The sequence below is a fragment of the Nerophis ophidion genome, linkage group LG04 (assembly GCF_033978795.1).
Source record: "Nerophis ophidion isolate RoL-2023_Sa linkage group LG04, RoL_Noph_v1.0, whole genome shotgun sequence".
NCBI lineage: Eukaryota > Metazoa > Chordata > Actinopteri > Syngnathiformes > Syngnathidae > Nerophis > Nerophis ophidion.
Genome location: NC_084614.1, coordinates 52,644,402 through 52,668,699, shown reverse-complemented (window position 1 = coordinate 52,668,699; position 24,298 = coordinate 52,644,402). Strand labels below are relative to the sequence as shown.

General features: G+C 37.3%; 1 protein-coding gene across 1 annotated transcript in view; it reads right to left on the bottom strand.

The window, feature by feature from the left end:
* rnf19a (ring finger protein 19A, RBR E3 ubiquitin protein ligase) overlaps window positions 1-9,167 on the bottom strand; it is a 43,896-nt gene extending 34,729 nt beyond the window's left edge. The window contains exon 1 of the mRNA XM_061898296.1: window positions 8,824-9,167. The gene's annotated coding sequence lies outside the window, so the exon portion shown is untranslated. The remainder of the gene's footprint in view (window positions 1-8,823) is intronic.
* Window positions 9,168-24,298: the final 15,131 nt, after the last annotated feature.

Here is a 24,298-nt window from a genome sequence, read left to right as displayed (position 1 = left end):
AACATGAGCGTTGAAGACCCCCAGTAGGACAAGGGAATCACCCGGGGGAGCAATTTCCAGTACTCCCTCGAGTGTACTCAAAAAGGGTGGGTACTCTGAACTGCTGTTTGGTGCGTAAGCACAAACAACAGTCAGGACCCGTCCCCCCACCCAAAGGCGGAGGGAGGCTACCCTATCATCCACTGGGTTGAACTCCCAACGTGCAGGCCTTGAGCCGGGGGGAAACAAGAATTGCCACCCCAGCTCATCGCCTCTCACTGCCGGCAACGCCAGAGTGGAAGAGAGTCCAGCCCTTCTCGAGAGAACTGGTTCCAGAGCCCTTGCTGTGCGTTGAAGTAAGTTTGACAACAGCCAGCCGGAACTTCTCCACTTCGCGCCAAGCTCAGGCTCCTCCCCCCCAGTGAGGTAACGTTCCACATCCCAAGAGCTAGCTTATGTAGCCGAGGATCAGACCGCCAATTGCCCTGCCTTCGGCTGCCGCCGAGCTCACCTTGCACCCGACCTCTATGGCCCCTGCTATGGGTGGTGGGCCGGGCCCCATGGCAACAGGCCCTGCCACCAGGAGCTCGCCATCATGCCCCACCCAGAGCCTGGCTCCAGAAGGGCGCCCCGGTGACCCGCGTTCGGGCGAGGGAAATGTGGGTCCATGATTTGTCTTCTTCATAAAGGTTCTTCCAGCTGCTCTTTGTCTGATCCCTCACCAATGTATTCACCATCGGTTTATTATTTCTGGCAGCCTTTAAATCATTTTTTATTTTTTCATACCGTTGCAACTGGGAACATATATATTTACACGATGTTTGTATTTTGGAAGAAATTTATTCACTATAGTTTTTAAGTGCATCCATCCTTCTCGCTTTGTATAGAATCATGTAAATTGCAACTCGCTATGCTGCGGTCATGAACAAGCATCAAACGGACTCAATCGCTGGCAATATTGCTGAGGTATACTTTGCCAGTGAGAGCAAAATTTGTGGAAAAACAAGACAAAGAAGACAAATTACCGGATTTCCCCGGGCAAAAACGGGAAGGTTGACAGGTTTGCTTTGCACTCTCCTCATAAGGTCAAGTGAGAGCAGCTCTTACCCCGCCTCATTCTGAGCGTGGGGGAGGCGTGACGAAGCACCCAGCGCAGACAGAATGAGCAGGCCTCTGCAGCTAAACATTAAGGATTACATCTATCGTAGGGCTAGGCGATGTGGCCATTTATTGATATCTCGATATTTTTAGGCTATGTCACACGATATATATCTCGATATTTTGCCTTAACCTTGAATTAACACTTGCTGCATATAATCACACCAGTATGACGATTCTATTTGTCTACATTAAAACATTGTTGTTCATACTGCATTAATATATGCTCATTTTAATCTTTAATGCAGAGAGGGAAATTACAACAAAGCCAATTTACCAAAATTGTATTTACCGTATTTCCTTGAATAGCCGCCGGGGCGCTAATTGATTTAAAACCTCTTCTCACTCCTGCGCTTATTCAAAGCATGCGGTAAAACTAAGCAGGCGCTTATAATTTCAAAACCTCTTCTCACCCCTGCGCTTACCAATGGCATGCAGTAAAAAATTGAGTGTGATAAAAAATAAAAATAATAAAAAATTATTCTGCGTCCATGGCCCGGTGGTTGGGGACCACTGCTCTAAAGCATGTCATTGCGGCCGCTTTTACACCATGCTGTCTGCGTGCCGGCCGGACGCATGCATTTCGCTGCTTTTTTTAAGGAGATTGCAATGCATACTTGGTCAACAGCCATACCTTTTACACTGATGTTTGTGATATAAACAACTTTAAAACTCTTACTAATACGCGCCACACTCTGTGAACCCGCACCAAGCACATTTCTGGAGAGCATTGGCTCTGTGGCACATTCTAAACGCAGCATAGGGATTACCCATAATGTCGTGTATCCGTGTCTCTTGGATATATTGTCGTGTATCCGTGTCTCTTGGATATATTATACATGCGCCCCCAACCCCGCCCACCTCAACCAACGCACGGGGGTGGGGTGGGGGGGTGGGGGGGGGGGTGGGGGTATGGTGCCAGCGGGTGTATAGACGGTGTAGCCAGGAGTCGTGGATGCATTGCATTGTGGGTAAGTGTTTTGTTGCGTTTGTGGTGTGTTGCAGGGCATATGTTCTCCAGAAATGTGTTTGGTGTGGGTTCACAGAGTGTGGCGCATGTTATTAAGAGTGTTGAAGTTGTTTTATATCACAACCATTAGTGTGATCTGTATGGCTGTGGAACAAGAGCCCTGGTTTACACGCACTAAAAGCCATAAAACTCCTCCGCTTTTTATGAAATGACGGCAGGGGAAGGGTCACTTGTGACATCAGAAATTTGACCCGGCGGTAAAAGTAAGCATGCGCTTATTAATGTGGGCAGTGAGTTATGCCCGGCCGTAATTCAAGGCAGGCGCATATTACATGCCCGGCGGCTATTCAAGGAAATACGGTATTTAAAAAATTATTAAGCTGTGGCACAAACATTCATGTAATTTCCAAATCAGAATGTGCAAGATTGTCAGAGAAATTTTAAAACAAGCTATTAGTGCACTTTTGTTCATGATGTCACCATGATGAAATATTAAAACACTAAATTAAAGTGCACATTTTGTACTGAACTCCACTACAATGTTTTAAAGTAAAACAAAGTGCACTTTTGTGCATTATGTCACACAAGATATTTCAATAACTGTCAAATAAAATTAGCTGCCTAATAGGAAATCAAATAGTGTATGTCCTTCACTATGTGGTAGGTTAATGCGGACGTTATCACCTTCTGTTGTTGACTATTTTTTTTTTATTCAGTGTTGATGTGGAAATCGCTGCTTGGGCATTGTGTTGGTGTGGCACCGGCCGGAGATGTTGACATGCGGAGTTTCAAGCACTCTTCATTCTCTAGCAGGTAACTTTTCAAATGATGCTATAAATTAGCAGTAATGCTACTATCTGTAGTTTGTTACTAAATTCACAGCTTCTCTCCCTTGTATTATCACTCGCACCGGACCGCTAGCATCACAGCTAACGTTATCCATGCTGCTACCTCTCTGGTCCGCGAGGGCGTATGACATTGCACGCGCGACAGTATGTGACGTATGTAAGAAGGTGCACTTGTTTTATGTCTCTGTGAGAAGGAGACAAGAGTGAGAAACGCATGCAGTGTAATGCCCGCAGCTAAAAGCAACTGCGTGAGAACACATACTTGAATATCACTATATAGTCATTTTCTATATCGCACAGAGACAAACCTGCGATATATCGAGTATATTTGATATATCGCCCAGCCCTAACATATCGGTATCACGATAATTTCTCAAATACATATCTCTTTCTAAAATATACCGCCCAGGCCTATGTACTGTCAATACTCCAGGTATTAAATTTTTTTTTTTTTTAATTAGCTCAAAATCTTTTGTCATATTTGTTTTTGTTTATAAACTCGGAAAGTAAGTCCCTGGACATATACGGCTTTCACTGCAAAAATCAAATGATTTAAATCAGAGCAAATAGTAGGACATAATTGTAATATTTAATTTGAGATTGTTAAATCACCATCCCGTGTCTTTGTCTGATTATAATTGTGAACAAAAATGTTATCTTTCAATGATCTTCAAAATGTCAGCATTGGTATTTTCAATGCAGCCCCTATCACTACTTGGTATTGGATCGATACCCGAATTCGTAGTATTCCCCAAAACTAATGTAAAGTATTGAAACAACAGAATAAATTCAGGGTACATTTTAACAGAAGTGTAGCTATAAACACCTTACAACAAAAAGCAAGCAGATATTAACAGTAAATCGCAAGTAGATTAATAATAATTTTTGAGAAAATAATACAAATCAGAAATGATGTGATATGTCACTGCATACATCAGCAGCTAAATAGAAGTCTTTGTAACACGTTTTGAAATGGTTCTAGTATCATTTATATACCAAATAATAAAGTGCAATATATACTGTATGTCGTTATTGCAGGAGGCTGCAATATATATTACAATACAGATCCTAGGCCATATTGCCCATCCCTAATTGACAACCACAATTGGATTAACTCACAGGCTGGTGGTACTGCAAAAAAAGCAACCTAACGTGCTAATGACTGGCTAGCTAGCCTAAATGATTAAATATGAGATTTATAGTTTTTCCCCATTTAGATTTGGCATACCCCAATCTAAACTTGTATAAACGCATTACTGCCAGAGCAACTAAGCTAAAATTGAAATCAAATGTAAACACTTAAATATTAATGACTCTTAAGAAGCCACAATAATATGTAATGTTTCTTTTGCCAAGAAGATATTATTGTGTGTCTATTTTATATTTGTTTATAATTACAAAATGCTTTTTTTCCTTTTTGAGGAAGTTAAATTTTGTGGTTTATTGGTTGTCATTATTGCTGCTATATTAACTGTTTTTTAATACATAAACAGGGTTAGTTGTTTAACATTTTTCACCTTTCCTTTTTTTTTTAAATTAACATGTTATCAGTCCATTTAAATGTTATAACTGCTGAATGAGCAGCATGGTTACTGTATGAATAAATATTTATGAATGAATTCGTCATATTTGTTGTTTGTAAGCAGATGCATTCGATATCTGCAAAAGCTGCATTTAAACGTTGATGGAAAAATTAGAGCCAATAAATGTGTACACTTTACAATCCCACTAGTCGACTAATTGTTAAAAGTCAATGACTAGTCGACTACCAATGTTGAGTTGAGTTGAGTTTAAGTTTATTTCGAACATGCATGCATACAACATATCACAATTTCCAATTTCTCTTTTCAACATGTTTGAAAAGGAGTAGGAAGAAGCAGAGCTTATTTAATCCTACCCCTTTTCTTTTACATAACAGTTGCTAATTTTTTTGTTCACTTCCTGTTCTCAATGTAATCACAATATACTCCATAAGTAATCACAATAAAAATAAATAAATAAATAATTGGTGAAGTAAGTTTTATTCCATACGATGAGATAAGTAAGATTATTTTGAGAATGAAAGAATGAATGGGTGAATAAATTCAGAATGTTTATCTTGGTTCATCTTTTTTGTACTTTGTAAACACTTCCAGTTTGAAGAGTTTCTTGAAGTGGATCATATTAGTACATTGTTTGACTGTTTTGTTTAATCTATTCCATAATTTAATTCCACATACTGATATACTGAAGGTCTTTAGTGTTGTACGTGCGTACAACTGTTTTAAATTACATTTTTCTCTAAAATTATATTACTCCTCTTTTGTTGAGAAGAATTGTTGTATATTCTTGGGTAGCAGGTTATAATTTGCTTTGTGTATAATTTTAGTTGTTTGCAATTTCACTATGTCGTGAAATTTCAGTATCTTTGATTCAATAAATAAAGGGTTTGTATGTTCTCTATATCCAACATTACGTATTATTCTAACTGATCTTTTTTGTAACACTGTTAGTGAATGAAGTGTACTTTTGTAATTATTTCCCCATATTTCTACAAAGTAACTCAGATATGGTAACACTAGTGAGCAGTAGAGAATATGAAGTTATTTTTGGTCTAGAACATATTTGGCTTTATTCATTATTGACAAGTTTCTTGCTACTTTATGTTGTATATTTTTTTACATGAGATTTCCAGTTCAATTTATCATCAATTCATATACCTAAGAATATGGTTTCATTTACTCTTTCTATTTCGATTTTGTCTATTTGTATTTGTGTTTGACTTTCTCTTTTACTTTTACCAAATAGCATTATTTTAGTCTTACTGAGAATCAATGATAGTCTGTTTTTCTCAAACCATTTTTTTAATTTGTTCATTTCGTCTGTTATTATTTGTATTATCTTCTGTGTGTTCTCTTCTGAACAAAAGGCTGTTGTATCATCCGCAAATAATACTAACTTTAAATCTCTTGTATCTTTACACATGTCATTTATATAGAGATTGAATAATTTAGGGCTTCACGGTGGGAGAGGGGTTAGTGCGTCTGCCTCACAATACGAAGTTCCTGCAGTCCTGGGTTCAAATCCAGGCTTGGGATCTTTCTGTGTGGAGTTTGCATGTTCTCCCCGTGAATGCGTGGGTTCCCTCCGGGTACTCCGGCTTCCTCCCACTTCCAAAGACAGGCACCTGGGGATAGGTTGATTGGCAACACTAAATTGGCCCTAGTGTGTGAATGTGAGTGTGAATGTTGTCTGTCTATCTGTGTTGGCCCTGCGATGAGGTGGCGACTTGTCCAGGGTGTACCCTGCCTTCCGCCCGATTGTAGCTGAGATAGGCGCCAGCGCCCCCCACGACCCCGAAAGGGAATAAGCGGTAGAAAATGGATGGATGGATGAATAATTTAGGTCCTAGTATTGATCCCTGAGGTAGACCACAGGTTATATTTAGTGTTGTAGAAGTGTGTTCGCCTATTGTCGTATTCTTTCCTATTCGTTAGATAACTTCTTATCCAATTTAAAACTAACCCAAGTAGTCGTTAGCTGCAGCCCTAATTTGCATAAAGTATTGGTATCACTGTTACCAGCCTGAATTTTAATCTGAATTGGATCAAAAAGAAAAATCAGCAGTATCTCACATCACTAATCGTTACATGCCTAATCATAACTATCATCACTGGTTGGAAAAGATTACTTATCTTACACATGACATCACCAAACAACCAAGTCACAGTTCCTTGACCATGGTGTACGATCATAAGTGCTAAAACTACCTATAATGTCAATATTGTGTCTAGTGGAAGCACATCATATCAACATCTAAAGTAGATCAACTTTTTTCCAAGCAAAACCAATGTTCAAACATCCAATTTCTTCCGCTTATTTCCTTTAGGGTCGCTGGCGCCTATCTCAGCTACAATCGGGTGGCTTTAATTTCCGTTTCTTTACGGATTAGAATGCATCCAAAAAATAATACATCTATTGTCATGTCTTTCATAATGATTGTGAACGATAGGCAAACTTCCCCTTTAATACTGACTTAATTTTGATTAAAAATCAGCATGAATTGTTCTATTCATTTTTTTCTTGTAGATTAGAGTGTTTTATGTATTGTGCCCTGCGATGAGGTGGCGACTTGTCCGCCTGTTCAAACAATATCGCTAATTTGAAAGGCACGTTTTTATGACCACAATATAAGACTCCAGGTAGAATGATTTTACACGGTGCCAATAAATGCCCCAAAAGTAAATAAGGACTGTGCCCTGCAATTGAGGCGTTATCTTTACAGGACAACATTGCTTATGATGTTGAAAGCACAATACCAATGGGCGCAATTTGCAAAATGCGCAACCGCATTTTGCAAATTTAATGTCAAATCAAAGTCAAATCAAATGTTTATTGGATTCATCACTATACAGTGTACATCCACGACTAAATTACTGACTAAACTACTACCACAACTTGGTTTACTATTTATAAAATATAATAATGTAGGGTTACTTAGAACTTGAAATAGGCCACCCGGCCTGAATCCACACTTCCCTCGCCAAACACCTTCGTTTCCCAACCCTCACGCTTGGATAAATAGGCCTTGATGCCATCTATGCAGTGTTGGGAGACTATTTTGCTGTTAGATCGCGTCCAAATTTGCCAAGTGCGCGAGATAGGTGAAATGCTTAAAACACTGACTGACACTATAAAAACATTGCAAAGAGCCTCCACTGAACAATACAAAGCAATGGTTGACATCAAAAACACGTTTATTTTGCAAAGATTGCAACCTTTCTTGTTAGATCGCGTCCAAATTTGCAAAGTGCGCGAGATTGGTGAAATGCTTAAAACACGGATACTATAAAAACATTGCAAAGAGCCACCACTGGACAATACAAAGCAATGGTTGACATAAAAAACAAGTTTATTTTGCAAAGATTGCAACCTTTCTTGTTAGATCGCGTCCAAATTTGCAACGTGCGCGAGATTGGTGAAATGCTTAAAACACTGACACTATAAAAACATTGCAAAGAGCCTCCACTGAACAATACAAAGCAATGGTTGACATCAAAAACAAGTTTATTTTGCAAAGATTGCAACCTTTCATGCACAAGCAAAATGAGTAACTACTTGACTGTACAAGTCAAACCTATATTTGCAAGGCGGAATCTTTTTTTTTAATGCATTGCATGGAAACTATGCTACCAGTCAAACCAGTTTTCACTTTGACTCATTATTAGTTATGGAACTTCTAAATTGCAAGATGACCATGTGATGGAAACAGAAAACAAAATATGGCCTAGCAGTACATTTGAGTGTGTAGAGCCCAAAACATTTATGTTAAAAGAGTGACATTTATCATTATCGCATGTTTGAAAATCCATAATTTAAACAGACGATTGTTCAGAGTTTAGATGGAGCTGTGACACCATAAATTGCGAGTTTTGACGACGACCCTGGCGTTACCCTCACAATAATCGACGCTAAAAATGCCACCTTAATTCAACTAGTGACGGTATAAGGATGACGCGTGTTCATTTGTGAACAAGACATGTTCGTCTAAAATAAAATATAAACAAAATTGTGTTGACATTTTTGCAGGTTAGTAACTGTTAGCCTGCTTAGCTGCAAACGGCTAGCAGCGATGAGCTAGCGCCCAACTTTAACCGTCCGACCGAGTTGCTGTTGACACTGGCCTCTTTCAAGTGGTTTTACGGTTAGGTTTTTCAATGTTATTTATTTTACATAAAATCGTGAGTTTTGTGTAACTTCGTGCAAAAGTATGTTTTTTCGAGCAAGAGCTCAAAAAGGGAGATTTTTTTTTATAACCTAATCTTCAAAACGGCTAGCTTCGTACACATATATAGGAAGGAAACCGTTAAGCAGTCGGACTTAACTTACCGTTCGGGTTCCTTGAGGGGAATGTTTAGGTCGGGTGTCTGTCCGCCGTCTCCATGTGAGAATACACCACGGTTGTTAAAAAGAAAATGTAGCAGCAAAAACTTGTCATGGAAAACCAGGTTACGTCCCTTGGGTGAGTCAAGTTACGGAAAGTGAGGTGCACATCCGGTTGGGAAATATTGCCTTTCACAATAAAAAGTACAATGATTACGTGTTATAAAGAGAAATAATTAACCATTTAGACCAGGGGTGTCAAACTCAAATACAGAGTGGGCCAAAATTTCTAACTGAACAAAGCCGCAGGCCAAAGTTCTTCTTCTTCTTCTTCTTTTGTTTTTATGGCGGTTGGCAAGCAACCTTCTGGTGTGCATTACCGCCACCTACTGTAATGGAGTGTGGACCGAGGTGGATCCCTACTCTATATTCTTTTACTTAACCCAGTGTTTTTTAAATATGTGTATATTGCTTTATGTCCTATGTTTTCTGAATGCAATCCTAATATACCTCCCACTTCTAACCTAATATTTTCTTTTGCTAACTTATTTTCCAGTATTTCTCTTTCTCTATTATATTTCCTACATTGTATTAAGACATGGTCAACATTTTCTATCTGGTGGCAAAAATCACACAGCCCTGTAGTATGTTTGCCTATCAATTTTAGTGAACTATTTAGATATGTATGGCCTAATCTCATTCTAGTAATAATGTCTTCTTCTTTCCTATTTCTACCCCCTCCTCTCATTACAACTACTTTCCTCTGGACTTTGTAAAACTCTCTACCTTTTGTTTCCTTATTCCAATTATCCTGCCACTTTTTATTGTGTTCTATCTTGATTATGCTCTTCACTTCTTCTTTACTGTGCTTAATCTCCATGTTTACTTCTGTTTTAGTGGTTGCTTGTTTTGCGTATCTATCAGCTAACTCATTTCCCTCAACTCCTACATGAGCAGGAACCCAGAGAAATGTTACCACACCTCCCGCTTTATTTATTCTGTAGATTGCCTGAACTATTTCATAAACTATATCTAGTCTTGTTTTTGATGTTATGTTTTTTATGCTCGTCAATGCACTGCTGGAGTCCGAGCACACGACTACTTTCCTAGCTTTGTTTTCCTCTATCCAGTTAACTGCCATATAAATTGCTACCAATTCCCCCGTAAAAACAGATAGTTTATCACTAATTCTTTTATTCAACACTATATTTCTCTGTGGGATAACTGCAGCAGCTCCTACTTTACTATTTATAGTTTTTGATGCATCTGTGTATATCATAATATTATCAAAAAACATTTCCTCAATCCATTGTTCTATTTGGTAACTATTTAAATGTCTATTCTTCAGTAACTGCATGTCTACCTTTGGGTTTTCATACATCCACGGTGGTATTGCAGGAATTGGTACTGTAGGGCTCACTTTAATATTGTCAATTTGTGTTTTTTTACATATATCTCCTATTATCCACCCAAAACTATTCATTTTTTTCTTCCCTTTTTCTTGGCAATTTATTAGCACTTGACGGGTTGGATGTCCTTGCTTGGATCCTTTTAAGTTTGCCCAATAAACTGCTGAGAGTTGATCTCTCCTCATGTCCAAAGGTTTTTCATTCATTTCTACTTGTAATGCTGCCACTGGAGTAGATTTAGTAGCTCCACAACATAATCTTAACGCCTGCGACTGGATCCGGTCTATTTTCTCAAGTAGAGTTTTTGAAGCAGATCGATAAATAATGCACCCGTAGTCGATAACAGACCGAATTAAAGTGATATATATTGATTTCAATGTCAACCTATCAGCCCCCCAATCTTTACCCCTCAAAGCCCTCATTATATTTAACACCTTTTTACTTTTCTCCAGTATCTTGCTGATGTGGGTTGACCAGTTAATATTCTTATCAAACCATATTCCTAAATATTTAAATACTTGTACCTCTTCTATGTTTTCTCCATAGTTTTATTTGGAGCTTGTTTTGTACTTTCCTCTTCGTAAAATTTATGACTTTTGTCTTTCCAACAGAGAATCTTAAACCCCAAGCCGTCCGCCAGTCTTGAACATTATTTACCGCTTTTTGAATCTTCTTTTCTATGTGATTTGTATTTCTACCTCTCTTCCACATCACTCCATCATCAGCAAACAATGCCACCTCCACTAACCCTTCCACTTCACTAAAAACTTCATTTATCATGATGGAAAATAGTACTGGACTTATTATACTCCCTTGTGGGGTCCCATTTTCCACTTTGTATTCTCTACTATATTCATTCTCTACTTTTACTAATAATGTTCTACTTGTTAAAAAGTCTTTTATCCATCTGTACATTCTTCCTCTAATCCCAATCCTATTTAGTTTCATCAGCAACCCCTGTTTCCACAACATATCATACGCTTTCTCTATGTCAAAAAATACCGCAATTATACTTTCTTTATTTATTTGTCCCTTTCTAATTTCCTCTTCCAGCTTCACTGTTGGGTCATTTGTTCTTCTTGCTTTGCGAAAACCACTTTGGTAGTTTTTTATAATTTCTTTTGACTCTAAATAATATATTAATCTTTCATTAATCATTTTTTCCATTACTTTGCCCAAATTTGAGGTCAATGCTATCGGCCTATAATTTCCTGCCTCTTCCGGATCTTTCCCTGGCTTGCATATTGGAATTATTACAGCTGTTTTCCACTCATCTGGTAATTTTCCTTCTTCATATATCCTATTATATAATTTCAAGACCACTTCTTTGCCGATGTTACCTAAATTTTTGATCATTTGATAACTCACCAGGTCTTTCCCTGGCGTCGTATTTTTTACTTTTTTTAAAATTCGAACCATTTCATCCAAAGAAAATGTCATATCCATAGTGTTGATAAAACTATTATCGTTGTCTTCCTTCATTTCCTCAATATTTACACTAATTGTTTCTTCTCTCTTTTGTTTTTCTACATTTCTCAAATTATCATTACTGTGCACTTTAACAAAGGTTTTTGCTAAAAGTTCTGCTTTTTCTTTATTTCCTACCACACTCCGCATTCCATCTTTCATCACATGATTTTTATGTTCTTTTCTGACCCCTGACATTCTCTTGATCATTCCCCACACCTGGCTTAAAGGAGTAGTTCTATTTAGTGTTTCACAAAAAGTTCTCCAATGGTGTTTTCTTGTTTTTTTAATAACATACCTTACTCTAGCTTGATGCCTTTTATATTGGATCATGTCTTGGAAATTATGTGTTCTTCTCAATATTCTAAATGCTCTATTCCGTTCTTGTATTGCATCTGTACACTCTTGTGTCCACCACGGCACTATCTTCCTTCTTCTCCCTATACTATTCCTTGGTATGCTCTGTTCGGCTGCTTCTATTATGCACTTTGTAATATCTGTATTTAATTGTTCAATATCTTGATTTATATCTACTTCCTTTAAAGTTATGTCGGTAATTTCCCTAAATTTCCCCCAGTCACCATGATTATACTTCCATCTTCCTTCTATCCTAGTGCTTTCTGTCCTGTGATTTATGTTTATGTGAATGAAGATTGGATAGTGATCACTTCCCATTGTGCTGTATTTATTTACTTCCCACTCCACCTTTCCTGCTAACCCTTGTGACACTAGTGTTAAATCTATTGCTGTTTCTTTACCCGTGACGACCTCTAACATTGTTCCCGACCCATCATTCACACACACCAGTTCTTTTTCCTCCAAAAGTGCTTCCAATGTATCCCCATTCCAGTCATCCCTTTCACCCCACATTGTGCTATGTGCATTAAAGTCACCACACCAAATAATATTGCCACTCCAGTGCTCCATTATTGTTTCTAGTTGGTGAATTTCTAATTTCTTGCATGGATTATAGAAGTTTAGTACTTTGTATCTTTCTTTATTATTCCATACTTCTACTCCTACTATCTCTAGTTCTTGTTTTACTTTTAATATTGAATAGTGCATATCTTCCTTGATAAATATGGCACATCCTCCTCCTTGCCCATCATTCCTATCTTTACGTATCGTTATATATCCTTTTATTATAAAGTTTAATTTTGGCTTCAGCCATGTTTCTTGAATACATATTATATGTGGTTTATTTTTCATATTATTAATATATCCCTTTAATTCCTGTCCGTTTGCTATCAAACTTCTGGCATTCCACTGAACAATTAACATGGCGTTGGATTGTGGTAACATGAGTCGGTCTCGTCTACTCTCTGTAGCTCAACTTGCACCTGTTCCCAGGATAGTTCTTTTAAATTTAAAAACTTTGCTGCTGCTTTGACAATTATTTTGATTTTCTCAGTCTTGTTTCTAGCCTGTTCTGTACAATTTATTACATAAGCCAGGAATACAACTAGTTTGTCCATGGAAATTCCTGTATTTGCTGCCTCTTGTTTTTTATTTATTGAACTATTTTCACTTCTGTCCTGTTCTGCACTTTCTTGATTTCTTATTTTAACTGCCTCTGCGTATGTAATATTTCGTTCAACTCTGATTTGCTGTACTTCTGTTGCCTGTTTTCTTATGATGCAGCCCCCATACCTGCTGTGTGATTCCCGCCACAATTACAACACTTGACCTGTTCATTTTCTCCACATTGTCCATATTCATGCTCCCCTCCACACACACTTGACCTGTTCATTTTCTCCACATTGTCCATATTCATGCTCCCCTCCACACCTTCCACATCTCATCTTAGGATGACACACACTAGCTATGTGCCCATAGCGTTGGCACTTGAAACAACGTACTGGGGGTGGCACGTAAGCTCTAACATAGAAGCTTAGATACCCAATCATGATTCCCTCTGGTAGGACCTCCTCTGCAAATTGCACTAGCATGGATTCGCTCTCAGTCTTTTCACCGTTCCTAAATGCCATCATTATTTTCATCATAGTGACAGTTCCTCCTTTTATTTCTCTTTTCAGATCATTTAAATTTTCTCCTCTTGGGATTCCTGTCACGACTCCTCTTTCCCCCTTTCGTTCTCCCACTTCGATTTTTTCCTTTATTATTTTGTTGCACAGTTTTTGCAATCGCATTGCTTTGTTCTTTTGCTCTCCATTTTTGCATTTAATCAACAGCCGTCCGTCCCTGAGCACCTTCGCTATCTCCACCTCTCCAATGTCCTTCTTTAATCCCTTAACCAGTGTCATCAAACTAATGTCATTCATATCTTGGTTTGATTTAAATGTATAAATTATCTTATATTCATCCATCATAACCCTTTTCCTCTTATCAACCTCTTCATCGTCTTCATGCACTCTTTTAGTACTCGCTTTTCCTTCACTCCCTCCTCTCCCCTTCTTTCCTCTCTCCACTCTAGTCCTATCCATCTCCATACTATCCTCATACATCCCGTCACTATCCCCTTCCATCTCGATCCAGTCACAAAACAGCTTATGCTCAACCGCCAAAACAGATTTAGATACTCTCGCCGCCGCCAAATTCACTCCAAATGTTTGGTAGTTCCGCGTCTCTCCTTCCGGAAGCTTCCAACCTTTGCCATCGCAGGCCAAAGTTAAACAAATTAACCTTTTAATAGGGACCCAAACAAGTTTTGCATTGAATATTGAAGAAGCAATATTTATATAACTTAATAGTGACATGCAAAATGGAGTTTCAAATAATAATACTAATAATCCAAAAAATAAATGGCTTATCAAATAACATTTAAATAAAAATTGAATGCCTCTTTTCTATTTGCAGCCTTCTGAGGTAAATATCAAAATAAACTTTTTCAACAGGCTAATAATAGATTGGAAAATAAAAGACAATAATGAATGAATCAAACATTCAAACCTTGAAGTAGCAAATAAAATAAATACATGTTAATTATTGCTCAGTTTGCTACACTGATTTGCTTTAATACTGAATATTGAACAAGCAACACTTATACAACTTAATAGTGCAAAATCAACTTGGTGGGGTAGCGGGGCTATATTGTAGCATCCCAGAAGAGTTAGTGCTGCAAGGGATTCTGGGTATTTGTTCTGTTGTGTTTATGTTGTGTTACGGTGTGGATGTTCTCATCAAATGTGTTTGTCATTCTTGTTCGTTGTGGGTTCACAGCGGTTTGCGCATATATTTGTAACAGTGTTAAAGTTGTTTATACGGCCATCCTCAGTGTGACCTGTATTGCTGTTGACCAAGTATGCTTTGCATTCACTCATGTGTGTGTGAAAAGACGAAAATATTATGTGACTGTGCCGGCACACTATTTGAATGGAGGAAAAGCGGATGTGACGACAGGTTGTAAAGAACGCTAAAGGCACTGTCCCCAATATTGTTGTCCAGGTGGAAATTGGGAGAATAGTTACCCCGGGACATTTTCGGGGGGGGGTACTGAACTTCGAGAGTCTCCCGGGAAAATCGGGAAGGTTGGCAAGTATGAGTATTAGCAGTGATTGCGGTGTCACAGCTGCACCGCCGCTGTATAATACCGGCGGGCCAGCTCTAAAGTTAATTTGATATTGCCTCAAGGGCCAAATGAAATTACACGGCGGGCCAAAATTGGCCCGTGGGCCAGAGTTTGACACCCATGATTTAGACTGAATGCCTGTTCAATCGTTATTAAACTTATAGACAGTTTCCACATCAAACTTACACTTGCATAGGTAAGTTTCAAAATTATTTTACTACTTCCTTAACATTTTGACAGTTCTAGTTCTAGTTACCATGAATTGATTAACGTGGACCCCAACCTAAACAAGTTGAAAAACTTATTCGGGTGTTACCATTTAGCGGTCAGTTGTACGGAATATGTACTGTACTGTGCAATCTACTAATAAAAGTTTCAATCAATCAATCAATCAGAGCTAAAGTAAAGCCTGCGAGCTATTAGGGGCGCAAAAATTGATTATTGACCTGCGACTTTATTCAAAGAATACAATTATTTTCACATGTAACAAAGTTTTGGCGCCACCTTAAAAATAAAGATAACAAGACAAAGTTAGCATAGCACGCATATGTTGACTTGCAATGTTACATATATCCATCCATCCACCCATTTCTACCGCTTGTATGTATATGTGTATATATATATATATATATATATATATATATATATATATATATATCCATCCATTTTCTACCGCTTATTCCCTTTTGGGGTGGCGGGGGGCGTTGGCGCCTATCTCAGCTACAATCGGGCGGAAGGCGGGGTATATATATATATATATATATATATATACATATATATAATATATATATATATATGTATATATATACACATATACAATATATATATATATTTTTTGTGTGTGTATGTATGTATATGTATATATATATATATATATATATATATATATATATATATATATATATATATATATATATATATATATATATATATATATATATATATATATATCTATACCGGGCTACCGCGCATGCTCTTCACTCCTGTTGCATGCTGGGTAGGGTAGTTCTTTTATTCCCTGGCTCATAACGTCACAATATAGTACCATGTATATGCGTTCAGTTTATCAAAGCACCAAGCAAACAATCGGAAAATTCCCATCATATCAATTCCTAGATGTGGTCATAATTATTTTAAGTGCACTACGCAGAATAAACACAACATTATTAATATTGCTACTACGGATAATTTGATCAAAAATTCCATAAAACAGCCCACTACCTATAAGATAGGCTTTTTAAACATAAGATCCCTGATAAAAAAAAATGTTTCTGCTGTTACCTCAGAAATTGCCTGTTCAGATGTAATGATTGTGGCTCAGAGATTTGTATGTAGATTATATTTATTTTCCATAACAAACAGGATAACTTAAATACCCTGGCAGTGGTAGTAATAAGCTTAAATGTTTGTATTTACATTTTTTGAGTTGATTTTCATAAAATATGCTATTTAACTGCTACTGTTTTGGCACTTTTGTTCATGTGGGGGAATATTCCAATAAAGGTGCACTACACACTACTTTTGAATTCATTATTGGGCTTTGCGTATACAACTCAGTTAATCGCGATTAATCAGAGAAATAGTGCGATTAACTTCGATTAAAAAATTTAATCGTTGCCCAGCCTTAATATATATATATATATATATATGTATACATACATATATATATATATATATATATATATCTTGATTGGATTATCCAGAGAATAGTGCTTGATACTGTGGTAGAGCGCAATATGTATGTGGGAAAAATCACAAGACTACTTCATCTCTACAGAACTGTTTCATGAGGGGTTCCCTCAATCATCAGATTTTTTTTCTCCTGATTTAGACATTGTCTGAATCTCCTGATGATTGAGGGAACCCCTCATGAAACAGTTCTGTAGAGATGAAGTAGTCTTGTGATTTTATATATAATATATATATATATATATACACACACACACACACACACAGACCCTTTCCAAAAAAAATACTGTGGAAAAGTGTATTTATTTCCATAATTCCATTCAAAATGTTAAACTACCATGGATTGTAGATTCAAAGCCCGCATCTTTAACGATTTCAAGTATTTGTTTATATGTTTGATTTGATACTCAAACTAAAAAAACCCCCACAAAAACAATTATGAAGAAATCACCATTCAATTCTCAGTTTTTGCAGAAAAAACTAATTAGGATCACATCACATCAATCAAAATATTGTCTGAATGTGGTGGTTTGTGAAGCGGTCACTCCCACCTCATTCCACTCTTTCTGGATCTCTGCCAGATTCATGAATCTTTGTTTGATAATCCGCAGAAGCCCAAAGTCAGCTCTTCTGCTGGTGCATCTTCTCCTGCCACATTTTGCCCTTGTACTAGACTTTTCAATTGATCCCAGGCTCAGGTTGAGCCCCCCGCAAGCCTGAAAGGGAAAAGCGGTAGAAAATGGATGGATAGATGGAGGCTTAGACATGGCACTCTGTGAACAGCCAGCTTCCAGAGCTATGAACTTTTGTTGTTTACCCATCAACACTGGGGTTCTGGCCAGTTGTCAAATCTACAGTCTTCCCAATATTGATCCTAACTGAGACAACTGAAGCATTTTAAGGTCACCTGGGAAAACCTGTGCAGGTGCTTTGAGATCAGTAGATGATAAGAGTGTGACACTAGTTGAAAACATTCATACCCTGGAAGTGAAGTAGCACTCAGTCTAAAACATCCATACCCTGTAAGAGAAGGTATTTAAGGACGCCTGGTGCTTTGAGTTTAGGTATATTAGTTATTTTTTTTGTATTTTGGTTTATTGGCGGTCGGCAAGCAACCTTGTGGTGTGCATTACCGCTGACTTCTGAAATGGAGTGTGGACCGAGATGGAACTCTACTCGCTATTCTTTTTTTTAACCCATTCTTTTTTTAAATGTATATAATTCTTTGTATCCTACGTGTTCTTAGTGCAATCCTAAAATATCTTCCACTACTAACCTAATCTTTTTCGGTAACTTATTTCTCAGTATTTCCCTTTCTCTATTGTATTTTCTACATTGAATTAAAACATGTCCTACACTTTCTATCTTATGGCAACAGTCACACTGCCCTGTTTTATGCCTCCCTATCAATTTAGATTGAATATTTATATATATGTATGTCCTAATCTCATTGTAATAATAATGTCTTCTTTCTTCCTATTTCTATTGCCTCCTCTCATTACACCTACTCTCATCTGGACTTAGTAAAACTATCTACCGTATTCCTCGGAGTATAAGCCGCACCTGCCGAAAATGCATAATAAAGAAGGAAAAAAAAATAACATATAAGCCGCACTGGAGTATAAGTCGCATTTTTTGGGGACATTTATTTGATAAAACCCAACACCAAGAATAGACATTTGAAAGGCAATTTAAAATAAATAAAGAATAGTGAACAACAGGCTGAATAAATGTACGTTAAATGACGCATAAATAACCAACTGAGATCGTGCCTGGTATGTTAACGTAGCATATTATGGTAAGAGTCATTCAAATAACTATAACATATAGAACATGCTATACGTTTACCAAACAATCTGTCACTCCTAATCGTTAAATCCCATGAAATCTTACTCGTCTAGTCTCTTACGTGAATGAGCTAAATAATATTATTTGATATTTTACGATAACATGTTAATAATTTCACACATAAGTCGCTCCCGAGTATAAGTCGCACTTATAAAAAAACTGCGATTTATAGTCCGAAAAATATAGTCCCTATTTTTTTCCTTATTCCAATTATCTTGCCACTTATTGTGTTCCATCTTAACTATTCTTCACTTTTTCTTTACTGTGGTTAATCTCCATGTTTACTTCTGTTTTAATGGTTGCTTGCTTTGCGTACCTATCTGCTAATTCATTCCCCACAACTTCTACATGAGCAGGTACCCATAAAAATTTTAATACACTTCCAGCTTTATTCTGTAGATTGCCTGAACTATATACTAAATCTTGTCTTGTTTCTGATGCTGTGTTTTTTATGCTCATAAATGCACTGCTGGAGTCCGAGCACACGACTGCTTTTCTTGCTTTATTTTCCTCTATCCAATTAACTGACATATAAATTACGACCAATTCCCCCGTAAAAACTGATACATTATCGCTGATTATTTTATTCAATACATTTCCTTGTGGGATAACTGCTGCAGCTCCTACGTTATTATTCATAGTTTTTGATGCATCTGTATGTACTATGACATTGTCTAAAAACGTTTCCTCAATCCATTGTTCTCTCTGGTAATTATTTAAATGTGTTTTCTTTAAAGGCCTACTGAAACCAACTACTACCCACCACGCAGTCTGATAGTTTATATATCAATGATGAAATGTTAACATTGCAACACATGCCAATACGGCCTTTTTAGTTGACTAAATTGCAATTTTAAATTTCCCGGGAATTTCGTCTTGAAAACGTTGTGTAATGATGACGTGTATGCAGGACATCACGGGTTTTTAGGAAGTATGAGCGCTACGCACACACACAGCTAAACGTCGTCTGCTTTAACGGCATAATTATACAGTATTTTGGAGAACTGTGTTGCTGAATCTTTTGCAATTTGTTCAATTAATATTGGAGAAGTTAAAGTAGCAAGATGGAGTTGGGAAGCTTTAGCCTTTAGCCACACAAACACATGGTGATTCCTTGTTTAAATTTCAGGGAGTTGAAACTTTCCTATGGATCAGAGCGGTCATGGATCCCGACTACTTGTCAACCAGCAGGTTTCGGTGAGAAAATTGTAGTTAAAAAAATCGCCTTTTACCGAATATCAGCTGAGCTTCTGCCTCCCGTACAGCTGCCGTCGACTTCGCCGAGGCACTGCGCGTCAACACACGGCCGTGGACGCACACTTCCGACTATCAAGTACTGTTAAACTCACTAAAACACTGGCAACACAATAGAAAGATAAGGGATTTCCCGGAAGTATCCTAGTAAATGTCTCTAAAAACATATGAATCCGTCTCAATGCAACGCGATTGCAATCGCGTTTTGTTTTTGTTTTTTAAATAGTTTTTTTGTTTTTCCTAGTCCGTCGCTATCAATATCCTCAGACACGAATCTTTCATCCTTGCTCAAATTAATGGGGAAATTGTTGTTTCCTCTGTCCGAATAGCACTTTTTGTTAGAGGCTCCCATTAAAAACAATGTGAATATGTGAGGAGCCCCCACACGTGTGACATCTTTGTCTGCGACTTCCGCCAGTTGCGAACTTTATCGTGGATGTTCTCTACTAAATCCTTTCAGCAAAAATATGGCAATATCGCGATATGATTAAGTATGTCACATAGAATGGACCTGCTATCCCCGTTTAAATAAGAAAATCTCATTTCAGCAGGCCTTTAATAGCTGCATATCTACATCTGGGACATCGTACATCTACGGCAGGGGTTGTAACTGTAGGGCTAACTTTAATTATGTCAATTGGAACTTTTCCCACATATGTCTCCTATTTTCCACCCGAAACTATTCCTCTTTTTCTTCTTTTTCTTGGCAGTTTAGTAGCACTTGGTGAGTTGGATGTCCTTGCTTGGACCCTTTTAAGTTACAAACATTTGGTGTACTCTCCAAGGTTTCTCATAGTCATTCTTATCGACGTCCCTCTGGGTTGTGAGTTTTTCCTTGCCCTTGTGTGGGCGCTGAACCGCGGGTGTCGTGGCTTGTGCAGCCCTTTGAGACACTTGTGATCTAGGGCTATATAAATAAACATTGATTGATTGATTGACTTTAGTTTTCCCAACATAGTATCTTAAACATTACCTACCGCTTTTTGAATCTTCTTTTCTACATGATTTGTATTTCTACCTCTCTTCCACATCATTCCATCATCCGCAAAAAGTGCTACCTCCACTAACCCTTCCACTTCACTAAACACTTAATTTATCATTATCCAAAATCGTATTGGGCTTTTTATGCTCCCTTGTGGGGTCCCATTTTCCACTTAATATATTCTACTATATTCATTCTCAATTTTTACTAAAATTGTTGTACTTGTTAAGAAGTATTTTATCCATCAGTACATCTGGGCTGCATAGCTCGGTTGGTAGAGTGGCCGTGCCAGCAACTTGAGGGTTGCAGGTTCGATTCCCGCTTGTGCCATCCTAGTTACTGCCGTTGTGTCCTTGGGCAAGACACTTTACCCACCTGCTCCCAGTGCCACCCACACTGGTTTAAATGTAACTTAGATATTGGGTTTCACTATGTAAAGTGCTTTGAGTCACTTGAGAAAAAGCGCTATATAATTCACTTCACTACATTTTTCCTGTAATCCCAATTGTATTTATTTTTTATCAGCAACCCCTGAGTGGGGGTTGCCTTCAGGTGGATTCTTCTGATCACCATAAACCGTCACAGGAGCCCGGTAGTCTTGTTTAACAATGTTTTTATTTGGGGCATACGTGCCAGGACAGCATTCTGCTCACCTACTTTTCAGTCTTCTGCTGCTCTGCTCTCCGTCACTTAGCAGGGTCTCAGATGCATTTGGAGCGTCTGGCGAGAACTCCAACCCTCATGGCCCCAGTCGCTACTGATAAGAACAACAGGTAATCACCTGGATGATCAGTCCCAGCTGGGCAATCTAATCACCTGCCAGCTGTGTTTCGTAGCCTGCAGCAGGCGTGTCGACCAGGCCCCCCTCCACACCCTGTTTCCACAACATATCATAAACTTTCTCTATGTCATAAAATACTGCAATTATACTTTATTTATTTGTATATATTCTCTAATTTCCTCTTCCAGCTGCACTGCTGGGTGTTTGTGTTTCTTGCATTCCGAAATCCACTTTGGTAGATTTTTATTACTTCTTTTGACTCTAACTATTGTATTAGTCTTTCATTAATAATTTTTTCCATAACGGTGCCCAAATTTGAAGTCAATGCTATCAGCCTATAATTACCTGCCTCTCCCGAGTCTTTTCCTGGTTTGCATATTGAAATTATTACAGCTTCTTTCCTCTAAGTTGGTAATGTTCCTTTGTATATCATATAATTTCAAAACCACTATGTTTTTGATCATCTGGTAACTCAAAAATGTGAAATGGTTAAAATCGTGAAAAAATGAAAATCTAAGACTTCAACTGATTGTAATGAAATTGATATGGAAACAAAAAAAAAAGGTTATAAAAGAGATCTCGGGATTCATTAACGTATATTAGCAACCTACCATTTCAAACAGGTAAATTCCCAAACAATGAAAATAAATTGTCTTATAAATTGCACCAATTTATAAGACTACACAAGCAATTTAGAAATTATAGCCATGTTTCTTGACTTCCACAATTTTCTAATAATATTGAAAAACTGTTCAATAACAAATTACAGTTTCACAAACAAAAATAGAATACTCGCTGGAACCATATGGATACTGAGCTTATGTTTCACTTCAATGGCTTTAATTGAAATTACAGAAAAAATCACCAATGCAATTGAAAGTAAAAAATGTGCGGCAGCACTGTTGATGAATCTAACTAAAGCATTTGACAAAATTAATCACAATATTTGAATAATAAAACTGGAACGGTATGGCATCAGAGGGCTGGATCAGAAGTTATTTAACAGGAAACGATACGTAAAGCTAGGTGAACACACGTCAACAACGCTAAATATATCCTGGGCTGTACCTCAGGGATCAATACTCGGACCAAAATTGTTCAATGACATTTGTAAAGTTACAAAAAAAAATTTCAAGTTACTATTTGCGGATGATATAACAGCGTTTTGTTCAGGGGAGAACACACAGAAGCTAATACAAATAATAACAGAAGAAATGAACAAATTTAAAGGATGGTTTGACAAAAACAGATTATCTTAGAATCTCAGTGAAACTAAAAAATAATGCTCTTTGGTAACAATACAATATCTTAGAATCTCAGTGAAACTAAAAAATATTGCTCTTTGGTAACAGTACAAGAGAAAGTCAAACACAAATACAAACAGACGGAATAGAAATTGAAAGAGTAAATGAAACCAAATTTCTATGTAAAACGATTGATGATAAATTGAACTGGAAATCGCATGTAAAAAATATTAAAGTTAAAATACCAATCATTGTCACACACACTGGGTGTGGTGAAATGTGTCCTCTGCATTTAACCCATTCCCTTGTTCACACCCTGGGAGACGAGGGGAGCAGTGAGCACCAGCCGTGGCCGCACCCGGAAATCATTATTGGTGATTTAACCCCCAATTCCAACCCTTGATGCTGAGTGCCAAGCAGGGAGGTAATGAGTCCTATTTTATAATCTTTGATATGACTCAGCCAGGGATTGAACTCACGACATCGATTTCAGGGCGGACACTATAACCACAAGGCCACCGAGCAGGTATACAACTTATATATAAGACATAAAGTAGCAAGAAACATGTCAATGACTAAAGCAAAACAGGTTCTAGACCAAAAATCACTCCGTATTCTACTGCTCGCTAGTGTTACCATAGCTGAGTTATTGTGTAGAAATATGGGGAAATAGCTACAAAAGTACACTTCATTCAATAACAGTGTTACAAAAAAGATCAATTAGAATAATACATAATGTTGGATAAAGAGAACATACAAACCATTTATTCATTGAATCAAAAATACTGAAATTCCACGACAGTGAATTTGCAAACAGCTAAAATTATACACAAAGCAAATTACAATATGCTACCCAAGAATATACAGCAATTCTACTCAACAAAAGAGAAGAAATATAATCCTAGAGAAAAATGTAACATAAAACATTTGTACGCATGTACAATAAGACCTTCAGTATATCCGTATGTGGAATTAAATGATGGAATGGATTACACAAAGCAATCAAACAATGTACTAATATGATCCACTTCAAGAAACTCTTCAAACTTTATGTTTACAAAGTACAAAGAAGAAGAACCATGATAAACATTCTGAATTTATTTCATCCATCCATTCATTTTCAAGATAATCTTACCCATCTCACCATATGAAATATAACTTACTTTACCAATTCTTATTTATTCATTTTTATTGTTATTACTTATGGAGTGTATTATGAATAAATTGAGAACAGGAAGTGAACCAAAGTTTTAGCAACTACTATGTAAATGAAAAGGG